A 25,284-nucleotide genomic window follows, 5' to 3' on the forward strand; every position below is an offset into this window, starting at 1 on the left:
ATATGTATGAAGTTATATTTAAATATATATCACATACATATATATAATTTTATGTGTAAATAAATAGAGAAAAACCTGGAACTATCTATATATACACCAAGACTTAACAGTGTCTATCTCAAATTAAAGATGATTTTTTTAAATCAGTAGTCATCCAATAGAGACCATCATGCTAAGAGGTCTCTCCTTAGCGTCAGCCGTCAGGCCAATAACATGGCAGCAAGATGAGGAAGAAACAGGACAAGTGGACAGAAATGTCTGGGCACTGATCTAAGGCAGTACCATAGGAAACTCAAAGAACCCTTGGGCCCACTTTGCAGTAGGCTAATTTCCAATGAAGGAGCCACGGGGGGCATTGAACCATAATAATCTGGGCATAAAAAGTATTCAGAATCCCATTTTGTATCCAGAGGGTAGTAGGGCTAAGAACACGTAGGTTACCATGGGATGGGATTTATCTGGACACAATGACTTGCATTCATTAGCTGGTCCGTTTCCCTATACCCTGTTTATCTCCTCACCACAACTAAACTTTATTTCCTCCTTTGACCATATTTATACAATTGAGCAGCATTCTCCTTGAAAGAGAAAAGAGAAAACAGGAGTTACTGGCTCCGCTCAGTCATATGCAGACGGTACCCAGTATGGCCCTGACAGCAGCCCTCTCCCTTTGTTTTAGCAGAGCAGAGATGATTGACAGGGCCTGAGCTAATGATGAGATCCTGCCCAATTGTTCATTACATTCATTCAGATAGTAACACATTTTTTGAATGCCAATTTATGTCAGACATCTACTTCAGCGCTGGGCATATAAACAACCCGAGCCTCACGTGCCTCATCCCACCCTGGGTGACATGGTCTCCCAGAATCCTAATTTCAGAATCTTACAATACCAATTGCTTAAAATTAGAGCCACGCTAGCCATGATTTCCACTAAGGAAAGAAGAGGATTATCCTCTCATCCTCTTCCTCTTGGCACTTTCCCTCCACTCTCAATGACAATTACAACAGATCATACACTACTATAATTTGAGAAGGAGAGATTTTGAGGGTCTCCATAGAGATTATGCATTTCCTGGTCTCCATGGAGATGCTCTAACCCATGGAATTATTTTCATCCTCTGACCCTCTTTGTCTTTTGTGTTGACTTAAAGACACGAATTGGGCAATGCATTGTGCTCTCACATATACTGGGGACCACAGAGGACGTTTGCATACCCCTCCAAATATAGAGCCCTTGTGTTTGACTTCCCCTAAGCCAGCTCATAGTCTCAGCAGAGCTCGAAAAGCTCAGCCGAAAACAAGAATTCAACAATCAGTCCCTTCACTTCTCCTTCTGAGTTGAAAAGATAAACACCCCCAAATGCCACTTCATAAAGAACAGCTAGACAAGTAGCACATTAGCAATTTAAATGTACAGATTAAAGAAAGGGACTTCCATTGGTGAACTTTAAAGAGAAATATGAGTAGCTTGGATAAGTAACTAACAGAAGGCTTAACAAATTTCTACACATGTTAAGCAGGTGAAGACACAAAAGAGGAAGACAGATAATTAAGACCAGCATAAAGAAGCATGTCTGGTCACAGTTGGATGACGTGACAGCGAGAAAATATATCTAAAGCCCTAGGAAAAGATCCAGCTACCATTGAAGAATGGTGCAAATGACGTATCATTCTGTGGGTGCGGGGCTCAGAGGGCAAGCCCTCACAGCAGTATCACTCTAAGTCAATCTGCCTTTGTTTCCTAGGGATGCCATTACGAAGTACCAAGGACTAGGTGACTTAAACGACAAAAATTTATTTCCTCACAGTCTTTTGGAAGCTAGAAGTCCAAGATCGAGGTGTCAGCAGGATGGGTTTCTTCTGAGGCCTCTCTCCTTGGCTTGTGGCTGGCCATTTTCTCCCTGTGTCCTCACATGGTCTTCCCTATGTGTCTGTGTATGTCTGTGTGTCTGTGTCCTGTTCTCTCCTTATAAGAACGCTCATCATATTTGATTAGGGTTCACCCTAATGACTTCAATGTTAATTACCTCTTTAAAGACTATCTCCAAATACAGTCACATTCTAAGATACTTCAGATCAAGATTTTAACATATGAATGGGGTCAGGGGACACAATTCAGCCCATAACACACCCTTCTCACTGTAAATGCATTTCTGGTCACCCACTTTAACTGGCTCCTCCAGGCTTAGCTCCATGAACAAGAATTTCCTTTTTCTTCTCCCAAGGCCTTTCTACACACTTCGCATTTCACATTTCTGCTCAGAAGCATTGCTTCATATTTCCTTGGGCGTAGTCCCTTAACTTGATCCTGCATAGAAACCAGAGCACTCATCTCCAATCACTGGACAGCTGAGAGCAGAGCTAGGTGTTTGCTTGGTAAAATATTTCTAATGAGAAGAAATCATCTGGAATACATGGCAATACCTACCAGAAAAAAAAGTTCAGTAGATTTTGCAGGGAGTTCATTAAAAGTAGTAAGCACTCATTTAAGCCAAAAGGTTGTGCTTTAATAAGGTCTGTTTTTCTTTTTAGTGCCTCCTTCACCCGTGAGTATCACTGTACCTGGAGGTACAGTTCACCAGGAGGGTTGGAGTCTGAGCCCACAGCAGACGAGGGGACTTCCTGTTGTGTGTTCCTGGCGTGACAGTTCTAGGGGCTCACAACAGGGGGGCTTAGTCTCTCCAGAAGGACTCCTGGAACAGCCTCACTAGAAAAATTCTCATGTGCAATTTTGCCTGGCAGAGAGCCAGATAACAGAGCTCGTCACCCTCTGAATAGTGGCCGCTTGACCCCGCCAATCAGCTTATAGAGGCTTCCGTATACAAAGGCTCCTCAAGCGCTGTGTGTGTGTGTATTTCCCTCTCTCCCAAGGCTGGGTTTGCTTTCAGAGTATTCAGAAAGGGCATAAATGAAATCATCCCCAGAAGGGTGATGTCATTCATCCTACAGTCACGGAACTGCAGCACCATTTCTTAAAAGCCCTTGGCCCTGTTTTCTGACACAGAAGATAAATTGTAGAAAATGATTTTAATTTTCACTTCAAGCAGATCTAGGGAATTCTGTGCTTAAGGAACATTGGATAACCACACAAAGACAAAATGTGCCTATGAGTTGCAGGCAGTGGTTGCGGGCCTTAGTTCCGAAATGCACAGAACCAAGTATACTTGGAATCCTCATGAAAATACTGGCCTTGCACTACCCTGTCATCAAGACTTTGCCGGCAAAAGGATAAGCATGTAGTCCCATACCTTGATTTTCCAGCCCAGATATATTTGCTTTCCTAAGAAGCTATGTTAGTGATACTATTAGTCAGAGATCCTTGAATAACAAGTGACAAAAATCTAGCTCAAACCTCCATAGCAAAAAGGGGAAATTTTAGCTCAGTGACGGAAATCCAAGCTTGGCTAAGTCAGGCATGGATAAGTCCAGGAGGGTGGGTTCAATGATAAAATCAGAGCTCTGTCTTTCTATGTGTCACTCCTGCTAACCTCTGCATGGCTTCATCCGCATATGAGTCCTCTCTGTGTGATGACAAGAGTCACTCTATATAGTCTTTGCAACCCCAGAAAGAGTGACTTTCTCTTACCCAGTGTCCCTAGGCCACATCTAGTGGAGGAACACAAATTAGTGCATGTGCACGTTTATTCTTGTGACCAGAGGACAAGGAGGGAGTTGAGGAAGATGGCGGAAGAGTAAGACGCGGAGATCTTCCTCCCCACAGAGGACAAGGAGACACAGAGGTGGAAGAGTCCAATCCCCAAAGCATGCAACATGGAAGGGGCAGTTTCCCAACGGCAAAAAGACTCCTGGCCTGATACATTCCAGCCCCTGACTGACCAGCATAGGCATGTATGCTGACATATACACACATACATACACTTGTGCGCACACACACATTCTCTTTTTCCATACATATAATTTCTTCTGTACTGCCCCCCAACGTGATACAGCCAACCTATGCGTATCCATCCATGTACTTACCTCTTCCCCAAAGCAGTTCAGCCCAAGTATCGTCTAGTTAGCCCATCCATTTCCTAGTCCAGACACTCTGGAGAATATGTATTCCTCTTTGTCAAGTCTAGATGTGGCTTTTCACAGCCCAGCTACATCTAAATGTTAAATCTATATCTAAATGTTAAGTTTTAAAAATAGAACTACCATATGACCCAGCAATTGCACTCCTGGGTATATATCCAAAAAAACCAAAAACACTCATTTGAAAAGACACTTGCACCCCAATGTTCATAGCAGCATATTTACAGTAGCCAAGACATAGCAACAACCTACGTGTCCATCAACAGAAGAATGGATAAAGAAGATGTGGTGTGTGTGTGTATATATACATATATATGTATATCCATGTACACACACACACACACACACACACACACACACACACACACACAATGGAGTACTAGTCAGTCATAGAAAAAGAACGAAATTTTACCATTCACAGCAACATGGATGGACTTGGAGGGCATCATGTTCAGTGAAATAAGTCAGCCAGAAAAAGATAAATACTGTATGATGTCACATATGTGGAATCTAAAAAATACAAGAAACTAGTGAATATAACATGTAAGAAGCACACTCACAGATACAGAGAACATACCAGTGGTTACCTTTTCATTCCATTTTCTGGCCTTTTTGTACCAACAGCCTCCTAAGTGTTGGGTGGTGGCACATCAGTAAGGCAGCTGTCCATGCCCGAAGGTACTAGCCTCTGGGCAGTGCCAAGGCACCCAGAGCCCCAGACCAGGGGCCTCTGGTGAGAAGCACCCTCTTCTGTCCAGACCAGTGTGCCATGCCTACTGAGTCCAAAGTCTACACGTGATCCAGGTCCTAAATCATAAGAGGTGACAACTCAGCCAGATTCAGATCAGAATCCAGGGACAGAGGACAGTTTCAAGGCACGGGTTGGGGGGAACTGTACCCTAAATAAAATGGCACTGAGCAGACAAGAGTCCTATGCCCGCTGGGGCGGGGGGATTGGAGGTTTGCTCTGTACAGCCGCTTAATCTAGTAGCGGGGAAATCTCTTACTAAGTTCAGACCCTTCTCACAAAGGTATATGGATCAGTGGTTGGCAGACTTCCTGTAAAGGGCCGAATGGTCGATATTGTAGGTTTGTGGACCATACGACCTTGGTCACAGTTACTTAGTTCCACTGTTGTGTCAGCCGAGCAGCACGGATAATATGCATACAACCTAGGATGAATGTGTTCAGGGAAATGTTTACAAACGCAGCTCGCAGGCCAGATTTGTCCCCAGGGCCGTGGTCTGTTGAGCCCTGATCTGGATGAGTGACCTCGGTGAGTTGGGTGAGTGGTCAGACCACTGAATGGAGTTCAAGCAGTACAAGTTCAGGGAAGTACAGGAAGAAGGAAGAGGAAACTATAGCTACACCGCATGGCTAGATAGAGTTGAGACCAAGGAGCTATCCTGGACTACGTATTTTAAATAAGTCCATAATACTCGATTGTAGTTAAAGATAAAGGCAGGGTCCAAAATACATATATAACTGGTGAGAACACGAGGAGGCCAATTTCCCTATGGAGGATTCAGGCCTTCTGGGAACATTATCAGTAAACCTTCATAATCAAAAGAGAGTCATAGAGTATCTGTGAAGAATCATGAGGTCAGAAGTAAGGTCAGGGTCCAAGTTTAGTTTCCTTCTCTTGTAATCCCAAGAGTGTTCCTGGTACGGGAAAGTAGATGAATCATATAATAAATACTTATTTATGTCAGACACAGGTGACTTTAGAAATTAAAATTCCATGATTTAGAAAGTGCTTAAGAATATAAGGAAACTGGCATTTACACACTGCTGGTGGAAGTGTAAACTGGTTTGATTTTCCTAGAGGGATCTTTAGTAATATAACAAAAACCTTAAAATAGTCATACTTTAAAATTTTTATTTCAAATAAAATATTTTATTTCAAGATGTTATAATTAGGAATAATTACAACTACTTAGGAACGTGTACATGAAGATGTGCATCCTACTGCTGTTTATAATAGGGAAAAAATAGAAACAGTTGACGTGTCCAATTATGAGAGTTTGTCTAAAAAATCATGATTTACCTTAGAATGGTATACATTCTATGTAGTGATTTTAAGCTATTGTGTAAATTAACACTGACATGTTTACTAAAGCTATACATGGTTCACATAAGGATAAGTGAGAAAAGTAAGTTATAGGAATGGAGGTGTGACATAACCATTTTTCATTAGAATATAAGTAGAATTCTGCTCCTGGCAATGGCTCACTAGGTTATTTCAGAACAATCAGCCGTTAAGAATGACTAGAAAAGCTAGACAAATTAATTACTAGATGAATTAATAAAGAAGACAAAAATCCCATGTGTTGGAAATTATCAGAGAACTAGCAAGGCAATTTGTAGGGCCAAGATCCAGAGGAAAGAGGAGCCAAGAGAGGTGAACCTGGCATCTGGAGCTGCTTTTCTTCTTGAGGCAATGGCTAATTTGGAAGAGACAATTTAGTGGCAAAAGAGCAAAACAGAGGTTTGGCACTTACACAGGGCCAGGAGGGCAAAGTTTAGATTTCAGTGCCCTCTTAGGAAGCGAAATTCTGGCAACAATCCAGACTTTTTTTTTTTTTTTTTGCGGTACGCGGGCCTCTCACTGTTGTGGCCTCTCCCGTTGCGGAGCACAGGCTCCGGACGCGCAGGCTCAGCGGCCATGGCTCACGGGCCCAGCCACTCCACGGCATGTGGGATCTTCCCGGACCGAGGCACGAACTCGTGTCCCCCGCATTGGCAGGCAGACTCTCAACCACCGCACCACCAGGGAAGCCCCAATCCAGACTTTTGATTGGGACCACAGAAGCACTACCTCCTAAGAATAAGGGTGAATCAGAAATAGCCTAAATCTCACAAGGATTAAGTCTAGCTTCAAATCAGCTCAGTAAATTAGCCTAAGATGTTCTGTCCTAGCCTTGCTCCGTGCCAGAAGTAAACATAAATCCTTTCTGAGGTAGATACCATCATTTAGAGTCTCAAACCATCTCTACATTTCTTTCATAAACAACGTATGGCCCTCAATAGAAAAAATAACCAGGTATAGTGAAATAGAACTTATAGAATATAACTAGGCATACAAGAAGGCAAGACTTGACAGAAAACCAAGAGAAGAAATATACCAAAAAAATACTCATAGGAGCTATCTCAGTGATCAGAATGAACATTAAAATAAATATAACTAATATTGTCAAGAAATTAAATGAAAAGATGGAGAATTTTCTAGAAAACTGGAAGCTATAAAAAATAAATCAAGTAAAAAATTCTAGAAATAAAAAATATAATTGACATTTTTTTTAATTGGTGGGTTTAAAAGCTGATTAGAGGGGACTTCCCTGTTGGCACAGTGGGTAAGACTCCACACTCTCAATGCAAGGGGCCCGGGTTCAATACCTGGTCAGGGAACTAGATCCCACATGCATGCCGCAACTAAGAGTTTGCATGCCACAACTAAGGAGCCCACCTGCCACATAAAATAAAAGAAAGAAAAAGAAAAAAAAATACTGACCAGTTTTTTTTGGGGGGGGTTGTTTTTGTTTTTAATTGAGTTATAATTGATGTATAAACAACCGGTTTTATTTATTAAAATTCTTCTGATCCCAAGATAAAAGAAAATGAGATTTAGATTTGGCTTAAGAATATCCTGGAACTAAAAGTAGTTAAATAGAGAAAATGATGGATTCTTCTCTCTGGGTGGCCTTTCAAAATAGAGTAAGTGTTAAGTGTGGTCTTCCCGAGGGCATGGCTGTAGACCAGAACACCTCTTAAGATTCATTTTGCATCTACGATCCTATAGTTTTCCATATAAGGAGGGAGATACATTCAAGGAACTTCTTTCATAGTGAGTTTACTTTCCACATAGTGGGCTGGTGGCTGGGAATAATATATGTAATCATGTCTTCAGGGCCTCACAGTCTATGCAGGTCATATAATTATAGATGAAATGTGATAGAGTAAATGCCATTCACTCCTCCATTAACAACTGTGAACTGTACATGCATAGGTCAGACTCTGAATAAGAGACTGGGCTATTGCAGTAAACAAAACGAAATGTATGCTCTCATGGAGTTCACATTCTAGTAAACAATTATATAACACATCAAGTGGTGATAAGTGCAGTGAAGGAAAAACAAAGCAGAGCAAGGATAAGGAATGATGGTGGAGCTCATGGTACAGAGCATCTAATTTTACATGGGCTAGATGCACAAGGAAGGCCTCTGTGTTTGAGGACACTTGGACAGACGCCTGGATGAAGTGAAGGAGTAAGTGATCCATGTGGCTTTTGAGCAGTCCCGGAAGAGGGAGCGTGCTTGGACCATGCCTGAAGTAGCAAGGCCAGTGTGGCAGAAGCAGGATGAGTAGGCCAGAGAGAATGTAAGTGATGAAGTAGCTTGGAGCTGGTCACGTAGGGACTTGTGGTCCATGATGAGGACTTTCGAATTTGTCTTTGTGAAATGGAGAATTTGGAACAGAGGCATGATAGGATCTGACTTAAGTTTTAAATGAGTTTCTCTGGCTTCTGAGTGGAGAATTGATGGTGAAAAGGCAATTGTGGACAAGACCATGAGAAGACTCTTGCTATTCTCTCAGCAGGACATGATAGTGGTTTGGACCACGAAGGTATTACAAGGAAAAGGGAAAAGGGATATAATTCTGGATATATTTTGAAGGAAAAGACAATAGGATGTTAAGGGAATAGACATGGAGTGCAAAAAAATAGAGGAGTCAAGAATAACTCCAAGAATTTTGGTCTGAGAAACTAGGAGATTTGAGATGCAACTTTTACTGAAACAGTGGTAGTCTTGAGAAATGCAATTGGGTTAGGGAATGGGTCTCTATGAGCAGAATCAACTCACTGTCCTTTTAATACAAAGGAGGAAGCAACTAAAAAGACTGAGTTGGGCTTTCCTGGTGGCGCAGTGGTTGAGAGTCCGCCTGCCGATGCAGGGGACGCAGGTTCGTGCCCCAGTCCAGGAGGGTCCCACATGCCACGGAGCAGCTGGGCCCATGAGCCATGGCCGCTGAGCCTGCGAGTCCGGAGCCTGTGCTCCGCAACGGGAGAGGCCACAACAGTGAGAGGCCCGCGTACCGCAAAAAAAAAAAAAAAAAGACTGAGTTACGCAGGTAACCCTTCAGAATGGATGGGTTTTATTTTAATAGTGTCTCTGCAAATTATGCGTACCACAGAGAGTTTGTAACACTAATGATATCAAAAACTACTTGCTATTGATTTTCCTCAAATTTCCCTTTTCTTCATTGTTGCATTTTAATAGGGTCATAATTAATGTTCAAACCTGTAAACCATTTTAATTCATAAACATCCTTTACTACTTTCCTTAAGTATCACTCTTTCTGGAAGGTTTTCCCTTGCCTCTTCTGTTAGGGTTATGTATTCCTCCTGTAGAGTTCCACAGAACCTTAAGGATCCTTCTATCATATTCCTTACCAAATACACTGTATTATCATCATCTGTTTTTCTGTCAGATCAAACAGACAGGTCAAATCATGTTTATGCCTCAGGACTTGTAGCTGACTCAGGGCTTAGCACTCAATAAAAAATGTGGGAAAGGAGGACAGGCAGAGTGGGAAGGAAAGTGGGAAGGGTCTAGAATGTATTGTCTCTCCATCACCTGGAGATTATTTCATTGCAATAGGTCCACCTTGTTTTAATTCACTCCCGGTCCTTTGGGGCAGGTGAGATGTGGGTGTATTCTAGAAATGTCCTACTGTGGTTAAGTGGAAAATTATAACATGATAATTTCTGGAAGCATCTTACCATCTTCCCTTTGTTGCAATTGTATTAAAACTAGAATTAGAGACCAGAGCAGTCCAGTAGAACTTTCTCTAATGAGGGAAATGTTCTACATCTGTGCTGCGCAACAGGGTAGTCACTAGCTACCTATGGTATTGATTACTTGAGACATGGCTAGTGTGACTGATGAACTGAATTTTAGATTTTATTTAATTTAATAAATTTAAATTTAAGTAGCCACATGTGGCTAGTGGCTACCATTTGGATAGAGCAGTTAATTTTGCACTTAATACTGGAAGTTGTATTTTCTAATTTTCTCACTTTACAGGTGAAGAAACTCAGCCTTAAAGAAGCTATATTATTTGCCCAACTTCCTAATTTCTTGTACCAAAACGTGTTCCTGGTATTGTCACTAGTCATTCCTAATGTGACCTTTGTGTTGAAATCTACTTCCTCCATAGAAACTTTTAATTTTCAGATTAGCAGACCAAACAGCATTCCTTACAGACTAGTAATTAATAAAACACTTTAAAGGAAAAAAAAAAAGACCTTAAGCGCAACTATATTTAGAAAAATGTGATTTTCTCCATAAGGGATCTTAAGAAATTATTATGATTATAATAAATTACATACCGTGGCTCATCTGATGATTACTTTTCTTAAGTAGAATCATTTGTTGAAACTCAGAATTCGTTGCACATAACATTACCCCAGCGGTAAACTGAACGCCTGAACAAAGAACCCAACTTCTGAGGCTTTATAATCATCCCTGAATAATAATGAAGTGGGGACACATAACAAGTGGAAAATGACCAACCATAAAAAAAAATCATACCTACCTCCAAAAGCCCCTCTACATTCTGTACAAATATCTTGGGAACAAAGGGGTTGGAGTTGCATGTGTAGGTGATGGTGGTCGGGCAGGAACCATGGAGGGCTGGGGGGAGGCGAGGAATTGTCTCTCTTCTCCTGTAATAATACACACAATTCTTGGGGACCTTACTGTGTCCCAGGCCCCATAGCCCACAGAATGTTCTTTTCAGTAGCTTAAACTAAACTCTCTGTCTCTTTGGACTTTTCTTGCATATCCACCTGGCAAGTCTCTAATCCTAGATGAACCAGATGTCCATCTTCTCCCTCTGGCACCTGGGAAGCAGAGCACCCGGTGTAAATCTCACTGCGGGGTGGACTGGCTATAGACCTAAGATCACCGGTCTCAGATGGGGCCCTAGCGCTCCCTGTAGACCACCTCTGCGACTCTAGGCGGCCTTTCTTCCCACTTCTGGCCCATCGCTCTTAGCAGATGACCTCCTCGCCTGCTTCACCAAGAACAGATGCCATCAGATGAGAAATCCCTCAGTATCTCACCTCCGTGTCTACAAACCTATTGACATTGGCCCCAGTCCTCTCTTCCTGTTGCAAGAGGGGACGTGCCCTTCCCCACATCTAAGTCTATTTCCTCCAGCCCTCCTCTCTTTTCAGTGACCTTATGCTATTTATTGTTCTCTATCGATTCTACGTCATCAGTTTCTCTTTGTTCAATATGTCCCATCAGCTTTTAAACACACTCATGTCTCTTCTATTTTAAAAGATACAAAATCAACCTCCCTTCGACCCCAGGTGCCGCTCCAGCTACCATGCCAACTGTCTCTCTCCCTCCACAGACAACCTCTTGGAACTGTGTTCTACTTCCTTACCTTATCCTCCCCTCTCAGATCCCCCCAATCTGGCGTCCACCCACACCACTCAGCAGATCCCTCCGATCTGTGGACATTCCCCCTGCTCTGCAGAAGCTGCACTAAATTCGCCAATGACCGAGGCAGATGTATCTCATGGGCAATTTGAAGTCTCTCATCTTTTCATTTTAGCACCTGACATTGTTGACTATGTTGCCTTCTTGAAGCCTTCTCTTCTGTTGGCATCTGTATCATATATTCTCTTGGTTTCCTCTTACCTTTTAGGTTTCTCTTTCTTATTCTCCCCAGTGGACTCAATCTATTTCACCAAACCTTTAAATACTGGAAGCTCTCAAGGCTCAGTTCCAGGCCCCCTCATCCTCTTACTCCTCTTTGCTCCCTTGGGTCCATTATTCCATTAGTCATCCTGCTGGCTCCCAAATTTATATCTCTGGCCCTCTCTTTTTGGCTCAAGACTTGTAATTCCAACTATTCACCTGTGATTTCCGTTTGGATGTTTGCCAAGGTCAAGATCTTCCCCCACAAGCTTGCTTCTCCTCCTGCGTTCTCAGCACTGACTAATCTGATCACACAAACCCACTCACTCAAAAATCCCTGGCCCTTGCATCTCCTTCTCCTGGTTAATCAGCTGGTCCCGTTATCCTATCCTCTACATTGCTTTGAAGTCCATCCATTTCCTCTGTCTTTGCTGTTACTGCCCTGCTCTAAACCCTGGCCACTCAAGTGTGGTCCATGACCAAGAGCATCCTATTCACCTGGGAGCCTGTCAGAAATGCAGCGGCTCAGGCCATGCCAGACCTACTGAATCCAAATGTACATTTAATAAGACCCCATGTGATTTGCATGTATATGAAATTTGAGAAGCACCTCTCTAAACCACTACAATTTCTCCACCTGACCGCGCTGCTTTGACTCTGGTCCCTCCCAACAGATTCTTCACATAGCAAAACAAATCACGTCCCTCATATACTAAAAGCCTTTTAATAGCCTCCCATTTTTCTTAGAATAAAGTGTATTCCATATAGTGTTCCTTTTATATGCTATGGTTTAAGATATTGTTTTCCTTTGTCCAACTTTCATCTTTATTGTATCTCTTTTAAGATAAGAAGTATTTGACAGCCTTATTTTTTTCAAGTACTTTAAATCAAGAAAGGTTTCATTTGATTTTGTCCTTTTTTGTATGAATACTATAGTTGCATTGCAAATGGGACTATTTCTCAGTTTATGTAGTTAGTTAATTCATGTAATAAATGCATGTAAAAAGCCCTCAAGTATTAAAGAAGTGGTTTTCTTTGCAAAATGCCATAAATTATGCTCTGAAAGCTTAAGAGAAACCCCTTTGGATAAAGGATCAAAATCCAAATGTTGTAAGTATGGAAAATAAAATTCTTTCTCATTTTATTTTTTTATGAGGAAGACTGTACCCTGGACACGATGGCCATTTCTTTGAAAGAACATCATCTGATATACCCAAATATGTTGAAAATAGGTTCAGCACTCTGTTTCAATCCTGTGTCAAATGCCAGCGTGGACAAGTTTTTGTTGTCATAGGTAACCCACAGGCCTTTGGAAACAAGCACTACTATCGAGTCTATAAAATTCAATTTAAAAAAAACCCTTTCACTGGTTCAAACATAAAAATGGAGTTTGGGAATAGAATCCCAAGTATCCAAAGTATAAAATGCATTGCAGACTTTCCTCAGAAGCTCTCTATACCTTATCATTTGCAGTCAGATAAGAGATACTGCTGATACACTTTAATTAAGTTGTCTGGAATGCAGGCTGAAATCACCAGGCAGCCCACCTTTCAGGAAGCAGAGTCCAAGGTACTTCGAGGAAGACTGAAGGGGCTCCCCAGAACCTTTCTGCTTTATTCAAAGCGCTGGATAGCAATCATTGGTGGTGTTACAGGGAGGTACTGTCTTGCCTTGGAGGGCCACAAGCAAAGGCAGGATTTTCTAAAGACAACATCAGAAGGGATGACAGTGGCTTCTGCAAAGTAGGGATCAAAGAACCTGAAACTTGGGGATGGGCTTGAAAGGACAGAACTTAGGGAAGAAGGGGAGAAGAATCAAAAAAAAACCCAAAACAGCAAAGTAAGAGAAGCCAGTTACAGAGGATAACATATTGTATGAGTCCATTTATATGAAACATTTAGAGTAGGCAAGTCCATAGAGACATAAGATTATTTGTTGCCTAGGGCTGGGAGAGAGGGATAGAGGGATTAGGGGTTGATGGCTAAGTGGTATAGGGTTTCTTTTTGGCTTAATGAAAATTCTAAAATTGGTTGTAATGATAGAATATACAAAAAGCTACTGAATTGTACACTTTATTTTTTAAATTTTCATAACATCTTTATTGGAGTATAATTGCTTTACAATGCTGTGTTAGGTTCTGCTGTATAACAATCAGCTATATGTATACATATATCCCCATATCCCCTCCCCCTTGAGTCTCCCTCCCCCCCTTCCTATCCCACCCCTCTAGTTCATCACAAAGCATCGAGCTGATCTCTCTGTGCTATGCAGCTGCTTCCCACTAGCTATCTATTTTACATTTGGTAGTGTGTGTATGTCCATGCCACTCTCTCACTTCATCCCAGCTTCCCCTTCCCCCTCCCCATGTCCTCAAGTCCATTCTCTATCTCTGCATCTTTATTCCTGTCTTGCCCTTATGTTTGTACACTTTAAATGGATGAATTTTATAGTATGTGAGTCATATCTCAACAAAGCTGTTAAAAAATAAATTAAAATAAATTCTAAAAAAATACCCCCCCCAAAAAAAGATGAGGAAGAAAAAATTTAAGATATTGAGTAGAAGTAATAGGGATGATTGTTTCTTATGAAGCATATACAGCTATTTCTTGATTTTTTTTTCCAGGTTAGCTATCTACCGTTGACCTCCTGCTATAAAAGATGAAGATTCCATTTCTTACATACCACCCCCCCATGCACATGTACACTTTTTCTTCCTCACCCTCCCATTAGAGCTGTACTGTAATTTTTGGTAAGATCAATATTCAGCACTGATGACTCTCAAAGTTGTATCTCCAACAGAGTTCTTTTTGGAGTCTGGACCATATCCAAGTAAACGTCTATACGTTAATATCTAGTAGGCATCTCAAACTTAATTTGTTCAAAACTGAGCTCTTGATTCCCCTCCAAAACCTGCTCCTCTTATTGCATTTTCCATCTCAGTAAGCGGCAATACCATTTTCCCAGTTGCTCAAGTCAAGAACCCCGGAGGCATCGCTGACTTCACTTTTACTCCCTCATCCCTTATCTGATCTGTCAGCAAACCCCTGTGGCTCTACCTTCAAAATATACCCAGAATCCAACACCTTCTCACCACTTCCACGGTACACCCATGTCCACCCCCATCCCCACCCAACGCCCCAGATCCAAGACACAATAGCTCTCCCTTGAATCACTGCAATGGCCTCCCAGTTAGTTTTCCCACTTCTGTCCTTGGTCTATTTTCAACAGAGTGTTCCGGTAAAAATAAAGGTCATATCATGCCTCTCCTCGGCTCCAAAGCCTCCAGTGGCTCCCCATTGCACTTCAGGAACATCAGTGGTGCTAAGATTCCTGGACCAGTAAATCCAACTGGCCCCTGGCTCATCTGTTACCCAAGCACACAAGCCTAACTCCTATTATCTCTGGTTTTCTGGAAAGTCTACAAGGTTAAACCTCCACTTAAACTATCAACCACAAAATCAACTCAGCCTTTGCCTGTTAAGTTTATAATGATCTCTATAAAGACGTTCTTCACCGTCATAAACAGGAGTCCTTGTCATTGCCCTATGCTCAGGATGAGGACTCTAGACTAGTTTTCCACCCAGTCTAAATAGCAAATCCAGCTTTGATTTCCATAGTGCGGAGAAAGGAAAATACCCGCTCATTTTCCTAAACCATCCTCCATATATACAATCCTCTGGTTCCTTACACAAAACATTTGCTGCCTTTTCAGGGTCCTAACTTGAGGAGCAAACAAGACTTTACAGAAAGAGGCTGCGGCACATTTACCGGGGCCACCCTTGGGATACCTTAATGCCTGTTTCTTTTTGTTTGCAAATGGCTCTGCCCTTAATTAGCATGATATTGCTGATCCAGTAATTGTTCTATTAACCCACAGTAACCATCTTAATCTGTGAAATGCAAGTATGTTATCTAGGAAGTGGTGTCACCGGAAGGAACTGAGATACAGAATTTCCTTCGTGGGTTACAAAAGCAGCACTGGAAGGTTTTATAGAAAAATTGTCATAAGCTAGTTAGGAAGCATGCTTGTGAAAATAATCTTTTCTGAACCTATTTTTCTCTGATATACTGGAAGAGGATCGTGGCAAAGGCATTACCTTCTGCTGAGGCTATTAGACCCTCCTCCCTTGCCTTCCAATGAAGGAGGGTCTGTGGAGGAAACCTGCCTCCCTAGGTCTTTTTTTTTCTTTTTTAATACATTTATTTATTTATTTTTGACTGCTTTGGGTCTTCATTGCAGTGCACGGTCTTCTCATTATGGTGGCTTCTCTTGTTGCGGACCATGGGCTCTAGGTGTGCAGGCTCAGTAGTTGTGGCGCATGGGCTTAGTTGCCCTGCAGCATGTAGGATCTTCCTGGACCAGGGCTCCAACCCATGTCCCCTGCATTGGCAGGCAGATTCTTAACCACTGCACCACCAGGGAAGCCCCTCCCTAGGTCTTTTGCTGGTTAAACTACTTCTCGGTCCTGGCCCTAATCCCTATGCGTCTTTATTTATTCATTCAAGCTCTGGGAGATTCAATCCGCTTTCCTTTCCTCTTCGAGTCTTTTACTAAGTATCTGTCTCTTAGAGTTCTTCCCACACTTACTTCAGCCTCCTCTGCTTCCCTTTTCCTTGCTGTCCACCATTCTCTTATTCACAAATATTTGCTGAACACCTACTACGCTTTTACGTGTTTACATCAGACTCCATCTCTGCCCTGGTGGAAATCACAAGGGGGAGGCAGGCAGATAGCAAACAATCAGACAACCTACATACTCACAAGAAGATGTGTGATCTTGTACTTTTCGGTATTTCGGAAGTTCAAATACATCTTAGATGTGATGAGAGAGAGAGAGAAAGATGGAGGAAGAGGAGGTAGGGGTGGGAAGAAGAGAGAAACTTTCCAGTCGCCAAGTTAGAGAACACTGCAATAGAGTCCTATTTTAATACTTTTAGTTTTTGCCTCAGCTACTTGCCTGTAGGCTTCTAAATAGTGTGCTGAAGCTGCTCTCTGATGCTGCGTTCCTCCCAAGAGCAGAGCCTGGGGCAAGAGCTTCCATATGGACAGCTTACTTGGGGCCTGATGCCCAGGAACAGGTGTGAGGGTCTGGGCAGAGTGCAGCAGGGAAGGAGGGAGAGCGCTTTCAAGGTGCACCGTGGTTGTCACCACCACGGACCCCTGGGGTTCAGTCCTGCTGGGGCCTTCTGAGGAGCCATGTAGAACATGTCTCAGAATTGTCCGCCCATGGATAGAAGGGGGAACGTTTTTCCACCAGCTTCATATTCCCACATGCATGAGGGCCGTACTGCATGCTGGGGCAGTACCAGGTGTGCGGTGCAGCTGAGGTGAGGTGCTGTCATGTTACACTGCTCAAAGCAGGTTGCTGAAGCAGTGGTTGGAGAACGAGGTGGGCTGAGAGGAAAAGGGGGACAGAAAAAATGTCCCGTACAACTGCTATTTTTTTCTTTTTTAAATAAGAGTGTTCACAGCAGCTTTATTCACAATAGGCAAAAACTGGAAATAACCCAAAAGTCCATCTACAGGAGAATGGATAAACAAAAGGTAATATATTTGTCCGATGAAATCCTACTCAGCAACAAGAAAGAATGGAGTGCTGATATACAACAACATGGGGGACACAGACATGGCACTAAGCAAAAGAGGTTGAAAACCAAAGAATACACACTATAAGATTCTTCTTATGAAATTACAGAATAGGCAAAACTAATCTATGGGTGGGGGACCAGAACAGTGACTCTCTCTGGTGGGGTATATGGGGATTAACTGCAGAAAAGCATGAAAGAACTTTCCAGAATGATAGAAATGGTCCATATCTTGACAAAGGTATGGATTTCATGGGCTTATGCATTCATCAAAATTCATTAACTTGTACATTGAAGATGTATACATTTCATTCTGTATACATTTTACCTAAAAAAAAAATAAACTATAAAGAAATATTTAGCTAGTAGATTTACCTCTAACAGTGGTACAGGTTAGTAACGCTACCTTCTGTGTACTCAAGTCTTGAGCAAATGGATAGGATATATTTAGGATAATGAGAGTTCTGTTCTCACTGTTGGAAAAGGGGAATTATAAATATGGGCAGAGGGGAGACCAGAATGTGGCCTGTGGTTTTGGTTTGGAACTAGATGCATCAATATGACCTCATAGGTTTATATGGATAGAGATAGACCTATATATATATGTACACATACACAAGTACACACACATACACACACTTCCTAACTCTGTCTGCTCACAGGACCTAGAAGCAATGATGCGCCAGGAATACTGAGCACATATAGAGCCCAGATCTTGGTTTCTAAATATCACTTTCTACTGAAAGGAACCAGGGCTCTTTGGAGAAATGCCTGATTCCAGGGAAAGCACAAAATGACCCCGACACATCTTCTGCCATTAAATGAGAAAGTGGCTCAAATGCTGATGGGGAGATATCAAAAGAACAGCGGGACCAAGCTGGAGTTCCCAGTGGTTCAATCTGGGGCAATTTGAGCATGGAGATAAATAAGGATTGTGATGGAAGTTAACTGTCACGGGACCCATGACAAACTAAATTGGAAATGCTGCTGCTGAAGTAACAGTAATTAATACATGAAGCAGGAATGGCAGCAACTGGAGACCATGCCCCGTTCAAGATAGTACTTACTGTTAATGCCTTGATAAATAGCATCTTCTCCCCAAACTGCAGGAATTCCAACCATCTAAGTATGCAAAGTGCTGCCAATGTGCTAAGAGCTTCAAGGCGGCCAGCCAGACTCCTGCCCAGCGCCCCAGCTTAGAATCCTGCGTCAATTCTCACCACTTCTAAACCTAGTACCAGGAACTACCTAAGTAGCAGGTATAAGTTCACAAACTCAAGGTGTGCAAAAAAAAAAATTCTATCTCTTCATTTTCTTTATATCAAAGTAAATCTTTCAACCCTCTGGCCTGCTAGGCTGGAAGAAAATGGCATTGCCATGGTTATGAGGTCTCTCTCTTCTCTTCCCTGAGCCTCAGCGGAAGGCACAAGTTCTATGTGGTGCAGGGAACAGGCAAGGTCACTCTTCTGGGCTTTTCGTCCTCTTTGTTATCTCCATTTTCTAAACCCACCACAATGAAGGCTCTGCTTCCTTGGAGCCGGGAACCCTATAGTTAGGGACCAGCCTCCCATGGCCCTCCTAAATCTCAGCACTTCCACTAGGGACAGCAGAGGACAAAGCCAAGGACTGGAAGAAATCCCTCCTGCTGCCCTGCCGTTGCCTCAAAGATGCTCCTCTGCCCACTGGTGTCTGCAAAGGAAGAGAGCATTAGTTCTCTAATCACTCTGGTTTTAGGAGGATAAAGGTCTGAAGAAAAAGTGTCTTTTGAGTAATTTCATTTTGGACACAGTAGCCCCCAACTTCCTCTGAGGCACAGTGTTAATGAGGGAGCACAAAAGCCCTGCCCACCTTGGTGGAACAGGGGAGGAGACACTGTTGGAAGAGATGCCCCAGTAAATTATCCTGTCACGTAGATTATGTGTAAGTGACCCTGGGCTGTTTACAAAAGTTTAAAACCTATGACTTGTGTATTAGTCACTCATAAGAATCAAGAGAGGACTTGCATTTTTAGATCACTTTAGGTTCATCGGAGGAACTTTGTGGTCCACTGACCTTTCTTCAGGATCCTGATCTGGTCCAACCTCCCATACCTGGAGGACGCACATTACAGCATCGTCACAGGGAAGTTTCCAGACATTGCTCAGACATGTCCGAGCACAGGACATAGCTGCCTCCCAGGGCAAATCATGCCCTTTCTGATTTAAAGCAACTTCTGCCTCTTTAACTTCTTTTCACTGATCCATGTTTCACCCTTTGAAGCTGCCCTGAGTTTGTCTAGCTTACTAGCAGTGGTTCCACAGACGTAATTTTAAAGTTTTTGCAGAACTTTGAGGAATAATCTGCTCGGGCCTGGAGTGTTAAACTCATTTAAAACATCTAGATCTCTCAAGTCTGTTCTCCTCTTTAAGGATTTGAAAATTTTCTCATTAAAAAAAAAACAAAAAAAAAACCTAGGGCTTCCCTGGTGGTGCAGTGGTTGAGAGTCCGCCTGCCGACGCCAGGGGACGCGGGTTCGTGCCCCTGTCTGGGAGGATTCCACATGCCGCGGAGCGACTATATTGAAATCAAGTAGTTGCCCTTTTTTCTTTCATTGCTTAACTTTATTCTCTTTATCTAAACAACAGAAGTTCGTAGTTTTTAAAAATAAGGAAAAAAGACAGATCAAGAGAAGTAAAATTACCCATAAACTCAACACTGAGATCTCTCTCTTTTTAATGGATACATATAGGCATAATTATATATTGACCAAGTATCCTACTGGCTGTACTGTTTTGAACTTGCTTTCTCCACTTAGCAATATGTCTTAAAAGGGCCTGTGTTCCCCACGCTAGTCATTTGTCATTATACCCCAGTCTCAAGCTGTGAGTTACCTCTTTGTTATCCTTGTTTCAAATACATCTATTTTTTAAAGCTCCTGAATATTTTGTTCTTTGGGTTCCTGTACCATTTTTTTGTTCCATAATTTTCATTGACTTGATTCTGTATACATCCTTCTATATAAACAATATCATAATCTATAAACAATACCTTATAATCTGTCCCTGTGTGTCACCCATGAACACCCTGACTTTCTTTAGATATCTTCCCATTTCTTCTTCAAAAAAGAACATCACTTGTAATTGCTTGTTCAGAATTTTGCCGTTGTTAAGCCCTCACCCCTCCTAAGCCAACTAAGCCTTTAGAGTCTCTGGCCTTGGAGTCAGGTCTATTCCTTCCCTCTGAACATTTCTGACATCTGCCTTCCTAAAATCTAGGGTACGTAGTCGACGGAGCCCAGAGCTGGGGATCCAGCACAAAGTTGGCCAGGTCCATCCTGACATTTTGAGAACTTGTTGCTCTGTCCATCCCTCCTCCTCAACACACACATGCACGTGCGCGCACACACAAACACACACACACACACACACAGGCTAAGACCCTGCACTCAACGGTTGATCTATGGACTATGCTTGGCTCCAGGACCATAGTCAGTGGGACTGGGGCGGAGATGTCTGGTTCAAACCAAGCCAGTAGATTCTCTCTCCTGGGCATATGGAATGGGGATACAGGGACTATCAGTCTCTTCCAGGCCCTTGCATGGGAAGTGGTAGGAAGCAGAGCCCGGGGGAGCCACATCTGGCCCAGATGGAGGCAGATGACATCGAACTGGTTTTCCGAGAGAGAAGAACAAAGCAGGCACAGAGAAGGAAGAGGAGATACTACAACAGACACACTGTTGCCCCTCCCAGATCCCCTTGGGTTCCTTTTACCAGCCGTGTGTGCCCACTGCCGGCCTCTGCAAGCCTCGTCCCTCACGGCGCTCACTGGTGACTTTCTGAGCATCACCCTTTGTGTCCTGGAGCCACCCCATTCATGGGGCTAGAAGCCCCTGGGTGTTTTCTGTTTCCCTCTATGCCTCCCCTCCCTCCTCTACGATCATCAACTGATCAGTGCGCAAGTACACACGTCCATTTCCATTGCTCGAGGCCCGATTTACACCCCTAAGCTTCCCTTACTAAGTTCCCCCTGGAGCATCTCACTGATACCCGAATTCTTGGCATTTGGGAAAGCCTGATGCAGAACACATGGGAAACCAGGTAGCCAGAGAAATGGAGAGAGTGACCTCGGGCCTGAGAGATGACTAGTCCTGGTTGAGGTCCCCTGTGAGGCCCGAAGCTCTTCCCCTGAGGGTTCAGTGATCTGCTCCTGAATCTTCAACTCACTCTCCTGGTGGGTTAGGCTTGCACCAGCCAACTTCTCTGACCTGTTACCCTGAAGACCTGACTCAGGCACCCAGCACGCCCTCCCTGCTGGCGGTCACTGTGCTCCAGAGTTCCCAAGCTTTAACTTTGATCAATTATTTATTTCCACTGGTCAGCATCTCGAGGTGATATTATCAGTAAGACAAGCTTAGAATTCATCAGAGACTCTGCTTTTACTGGAAAGTGGCTTCCAGAAGAATTTCTAGATCTTTAAGTCACTCAATCACTGCTATTTTTGGCCATGCTTATGCTTGGCCAAAATTATACTTTATACCATTATACTTATTTAGTTATATAAAAGAACTAATATTTAATATATGTAAATATTTTATATACATATTTATTATATATGTGTGCCACTCTTGTCCTAGAGCAAAATTTTTTACTATAATGAACAGCTTTAAAAATATTATTTTAATGGAAAGGTCTTGTCCTTTGCCCTTTTATCCAAAAGTCTATTTATATAAATGCAAAAAAAAAAAGAAAAGAAGCTCATGTTCCTTATTTGGTGGTTGTGTTTCTTCTACTGGAGCCTGCCTCGCAAAGATATTTTTGTTGCTGACACAGAGATTTTGTTTTTTGTTTTGTTTTCCAAGGTTCTTTACTAAAAGCCAGGGACTTTTTTGTACATCAGTTATCAAGTTTCTCCCAGGCTGCGATGAAAAGGAATATCGCTTCACAGACTTTTCTGTCAGTAGATTAGGTGTTTCCACTGTGTTGAGAACACATTATACAATAATTGATAAATACAGAAAATCAGGCTTCACATTGTTCCTTAATGAAATAATGACGTGGACGTAAAAACCTCGATGATTCCTTATGATGCTCAAAATTGAGATATGGGAAGGAAACGTTAGCCCCACGTTGACTTGGAGAAACACAGGACTGGACATTAGTTCCCACTCCTCGTTCAATGCTTTGCTTTTTTCCATCATCTAAAGATGGAAGGCCTTAAAAGACCTTGTTCTTTTCCAATTTCTCCCCACACTGTTCCTTTGTTTTCAGCTGTCTTTTGTCTCCCTGATCGTTTTCCACCTTTAAACACAGATGAGCAATGCTTAGGGGCTCTAAACATCGCCATCCAGCACTGCCACAGACCCCTGCACTTGATTTGTTGAATGCTGACCGCAAGTCTGGAGGGCCCTTTGCACAGCTCCACACATAGAAAGATTTCAGTAAATGCTGGCTTAGCAGCTGGATCAAAGGAGAGATGGTGTATAGCGATCCCTCAGGAGAGGAAGGACGGACTAGGGTTCCACTCACTTAGTAATCACACATATTACTTCTTTTTTTTTTCATATTACTTCTTTTGGATCCCATTTTTAAATCTAAACCTCAGGACCCATGCCTTTCTGGAGGGCTGGGATGTTGTCATAGCCACACGTATAATAAAAGAATAACTGCTAACATTGAATGAGTACTTCATATATGACAGGCATTGTTTAATTGCCACAAAACTGAAAGAAGGAAGTAACACTGAATTACCTCATTAATTAGAATTATTAGAATTCATCAGAATTATTTCATTAATTCTTATATACTAATGATATATATAACGATACTAATAATATTGATACTACTAATAAATACAAATAAAAACTATATATGCTAATATACTATATATTAAGTATATATGTATGTAGTTTTCACTAACAACTCAGAATCCTGATGCATCTTATAACTGATGGCATTTCACAGTTAGTCTGGACCTGGCAGCAGCAATACATACTTGTCCTTGCCTGTGTATACGCAGACTTGGGTCTTTGCAATTAACATTAGTATTTCAACTGAGTTGCATGCCTTGCTGGGACTATGTGAGCACAGAAAAACATGGGAATAGAGTTGGAAATGTGCTGCTGGAGAAATGATTGCACGCCTACATTTTCTTGCAAAGGCACAACTGAGGGCTTCACGGCCCTGAGAAAGGAAGATTCCCCATAGGCAGATGAAGCTGTGTCATCTTTAGCTCCTGAAATGTGCACAGAAGGACTGCCCATCACATACTGAGCAATGCAGTAGGAAATGGCAAAGCCAGGGCAGGCTGGTGTGACCCATTCCCACTCTATACAGGACTAATTTTTTAAGGCAACATGCCGAAGTTTCAATGGCAGTGTTTGCCTTTCTTAGAAGTAAACAAATAATGTATGCCTTTAATCAAAGATCTCTGAGATTTGATTACAGCTATTATCTCTATTTTACAGATATAAAAACTGAGGATTGAAGAAACTGGGTAATGTGCCCATTTCCCAGTGCTAGGAAATGATAGAGCCAGGATGCAAACCCCAGCCAGTCCCATCCTAGGTCTCACGGTCCTTAATCACAAAACTGCACCACCCCTCACAGCACTTAGCACGGTGTCTGGTAAAATAAATGTTTGTCGGTACAAACCAAACTGTTTAAAGAGGGTTTATTCTTGGTGAGAAAGATAATCAAATATGTAGAGAATGTCTCTAAACATGGGAACATCATCATTCTGGTGGAAGAAAAACTCAGAGCATAGTTGCATCCGAAGCTGTGAGCCCAGGGATGAATGGGGCTCCTCAGAGGATCACGATCTCCACATGGTCTCCCGTCCAGATCACTGAGTGGGGAGCACCAGGGTCATGAGCCATGTGTCATGGGCCGGGGTCCATGGGCGGCAGCATGCTTGTGAACCTCTGGTCTGGAGTTTGTAGGAGCCGGCCCCCAAGAGGCTAACTTCAACCTATCAAATGAATTATTTCTGATTTTGAAACTCAAAAGTTTTATTTTAAACTTAATTGCTTTCTGATTACTAAAGTAACTCATGCTCAGAGAAAGACAAATATCATATGATATCGCATATATGTGGAATCTAAAAAAAGGGTACAAATGAATCTATTTACAAAACAGAAATAGAGTCACAGATGTAGAAAACAAACTTACGGTTACCAAGGGGGAAAGGGGGAAGGGATAAATTGGGAGATTGGGATTGACATATATACACACTACTTTCTATAAAATAGAAAATTAGGGCTTCCCTGGTGGCGCAGTGGTTGAGAGTCCGCCTGCCGATGCAGGGGACACGGGTTCGTGACCCCGTCCGGGAAGATCCCACATGCCGGGGAGTGGCTGGGCCCGTGAGCCATGGCCGCTGAGCCTGCGCGTCCGGAGCCTGTGCTCCGCAGCGGGAGAGGCCACAACAGTGAGAGGCCCGTGTACCGCAAAAAAAAAGAAAAGAAAAAAGAATCCGCCTGCCAATGCAGGGGACACGGGTTCGAGCCCTGGTCTGGGAAGATCCCACATGCCGAGGAGCAACAAAGCCTGTGCGCCACAACTACTGAGCCTGAGCTCTAGAGTCCGCAAGCCACAACTACTGAGCCCACATGCCACAACTACTGAAGCCTGCGCGCCTAGAACCCGTGCTCTGCAACAAAAGAAGCCATGACAATGAGAAACCCGCGCGCCGCAACTAGAGAAAGCCGGCACACAGCAACGAAGACCCAACACAGGCAATAAATAAATAAATAAATTTATATATTAAAAAAATAGGTAACTGACAAGAACCTACTGTATAGCACAGGCGAATCTACTCAATACTCTGTAATGACCTATATGGGAATAGAATCTAAAAAAGAGTGGATATATGTGTATGTATAACTGATTCACTTTGCTGTATAGCAGAAACTAACACAACATTGTAAATCAATTATACGCCAATAAAAATTAATTTAAAAAATGGAGATATTAAT

The 25,284-nt window shown here is 42.5% G+C and overlaps 1 non-coding gene across 1 annotated transcript; it reads left to right on the forward strand.

The window, feature by feature from the left end:
• Positions 1-22,765: 22,765 nt before the first annotated feature.
• LOC132414008 (U6atac minor spliceosomal RNA) lies at positions 22,766-22,886 on the forward strand. The gene has a single exon (XR_009516886.1). It is a non-coding gene; the product is annotated as a U6atac minor spliceosomal RNA (small nuclear RNA).
• The last annotated feature ends 2,398 nt before the right edge of the window (positions 22,887-25,284 follow it).

The sequence above is a fragment of the Delphinus delphis genome, chromosome 18 (genome assembly GCF_949987515.2).
Source record: "Delphinus delphis chromosome 18, mDelDel1.2, whole genome shotgun sequence".
Taxonomy (NCBI): Eukaryota; Metazoa; Chordata; class Mammalia; order Artiodactyla; family Delphinidae; genus Delphinus; species Delphinus delphis.